This window comes from Hyperoodon ampullatus (genome assembly GCF_949752795.1).
Source record: "Hyperoodon ampullatus genome assembly, chromosome: 4".
Lineage (NCBI taxonomy): Eukaryota > Metazoa > Chordata > Mammalia > Artiodactyla > Ziphiidae > Hyperoodon > Hyperoodon ampullatus.
The window spans coordinates 69,809,029-69,811,868 of record NC_136917.1 but is presented as its reverse complement, the minus strand read 5'-3'; positions in this window follow the sequence as shown (position 1 = coordinate 69,811,868).

Here is a 2,840-nt window from a genome sequence, read left to right as displayed (position 1 = left end):
TCTCACTGTTGTGGTCTCTCCCGTTGCAGAGCACAGGCTCCGGACGCGCAGGCTCAGCAGCCATGGCTCACGGGCCCAGCCGCTCTGCGGCATGTGGGATCTTCCTGGACAGGGGCACGAACCCGTGTCCCCTGCATCGGCAGGCAGACTCTCAACCACTGCGCCACCAGGGAAGCCCCTTAACTGTTTCTTAATGAGATGAGGATGCTAACTAAATTTACTGTTGTGTTCATTTCACAATATAGGTAAGTCCAAATATTGTAATGGTGTATACCTTAAATATGCATAGTGGTGTATGTTAATTTTACCTCAATAAAACTGGAAAAAAATTAACAAGTGTTGGCCAGGAGGTGGAGAGAAGGAACACCTGTGCACTGTTGATGGGAATGCAAATTGCAGTAAGGCACTGTGGCAAACACTATCGAGGTTCCCCCCAAGTTTAAAAATAGAACTACCTCCTGATCATAAATGGGAGTTTAAAACCCCATTCTCAACAATGCTTAGGTCATCCAGACAGTGAGTCAATAAGCAAAGAGAGCATCTGAACAACACTAGAGACCAAAGTTACCTAGGAGACATGTATAGAACATTCTATCCAACAGCATCAGAATACACATCCTTCTCAAGCGCTCATGAAACATTTTTTTGGGATAGATCATGTGTGAGGCCACATTAGCAAATTTATGAAGAAATAAATCACACCAGCTATCTTCTCTGACTTCCATGGTATGAAACTAGAGATCAATAACTGGAAGAAAATGGGAAAATTCACAAATGCATGGATATGAACACTCTTCTGAGCAACCAATGGATCAAAGAATAAATTAAAGGAGAAATAAATGTCTAGAGACAAATGGAAATAGAAACAGAACATACCGGCCCAGAAGGGAGCCCGCGTTTCCGCAGAGCTGGAACTCCTGGCTCGGGGTCTCTTCCCTCCACTGCCAGGGAACTGCCCCGGAGCCCGAGGGGAGGGCAGTCTCACTGAGGCTGCCGGCTCTGGAGGGGCCCCAGCAGCCGAAGCCGCAACAGTCATGCTGACGGCGGGCCAGATATACCAGAAATACATCTACAAGTGGAACAACTCCTACAGAACACCTAATGAATGCTGGCAGAGGACCTCAGACCTCCCAAAAGGCAAGAAACTCCCCCATGTACCTGGGTAGCGCAAAAGAAAAAGAATAAACAGAGACAAAAGAATAGGGATGGGACCTGCACCAGTGGCAGGGAGCTGTGAAGGAGGAAAGGTTTCCACACATTAGAAGCCCCTTCGTGGGTGGAGACTGCACGGGGTGGAGGGGGGGAGCTTCGGAGCCACAGAGGAGAGCGCAGCCACAGGGGGAGGGCAAAGTGGAGAGATTCCCACACAGACGATCGGTGCCGACCGGCACTCACCAGCCCGAGAGGCTTGTCTGCTCACCCACCGGGGCGGGCTGGGGCTGGGAGCTGAGGCTCGGGCTTTGGTTGGAGCGCAGGGAGAGGACTGGGGTTGGTGGAGTGAACACAGCCTGAAGGGGGTTAGTGCGCCACGGCTAGCTGGGAGGGAGTCCGGGGAAAAGTCTGGACCTGCCGAAGAGGCAAGAGACTTTTTCTTCCCTCTTTGTTTCCTGGTGCGCGAGGAGAGGGGATTAAGAGCGCTGCTTAAAGGAGCTCCAGAGACAGGCGTGAGCCGTGGCTGAAAGCGCGGACCCCAGAGACGGGCTTGGGACACTGGGGCTGCTGCTGCTGCCGCCAAGAGGCCTGTGTGCAAGCGCAGGTCACTGTCCACACCCCCCTTCCGGGGAGCCTGTGCAGCCCGCCACTGCCAGGGTCCTGTGATCCAGGGACAACTTCCCCGGGAGAACGCATGGTGCGCCTCAGGCTGGTGCAACATCACGCCGGCCTCTGCCGCCGCAGGCGCGGCCCGCACTCCGTACCCCTCCCTCCCCGACGGCCTGAGTGAGCCGGAGTCCCCTAAGCGGCTGCTCCTTTAACCCCGTCCTGTCTGAGCGAAGAACAGACGTCCTCCGGTGACCTACACACAGAGGCGGGGCCAAATCCAAAGCTGAGCCCCAGGAGCTGTGAGAACAAAGAAGAGAAAGGGAAATCTCTCCCAGCAGCCTCAGAAGCAGCAGATTAAAGCTCCACAATCAACTTGATGTACTCTGCATCTGTGGAATACCTGAATAGACAACGAATCATCCCAAATTGAGGAGGTGGACTTTGAGAGCAAGGTTTATAATTTTTTCTCCTTTTCCTATTTTTGTGAGTGTGTATGTGTATGCTTCTGTGTGAGATTTTGTCTGTAGAGCTTTGATGTCACTATTTGTCCTAGGGTTCTATCCGTCCGTTTTTTTTTTTTGTTGTTGTTCATTTTTGTTTTTTTCTTTGAAAAAATTTTTTCTTAATAATTATTTTTTATTTTAATAACTTTATTTTATTTTATCTTACTTTATTTTATTTTTTCCACTTTCTTTCTTTTCTTCCTTCCTTCCTTCCTACTTTTTCTCCCTTTTGTACTGAGCCATGTGAATGAAAAGCTCTTGGTGCTCCAGCCAGGAGTCAGTGCTGTGCCTCTGAGGTGGGAGAGCCACGTTCAGGACACTGGTCCACAAGAGACCTCCCAGCTCCACATAATATCAAATGGCAAAAATCTCCCAGAGATCTCCATCTCAACACCAACACCCAGCTTCACTCAACAACCAGCAAGCTACAGTGCTGGACACCCTATGCCAAACAACTAGCATGACAGGAACACAACCCCACCCATTAGCAGAGAGGCTGCCTAAAATCATAATAAGGCCACAGAAACCCCAAAACACACCACCAGACGTGGACCTGCCCACCAGAAAGACAAGATC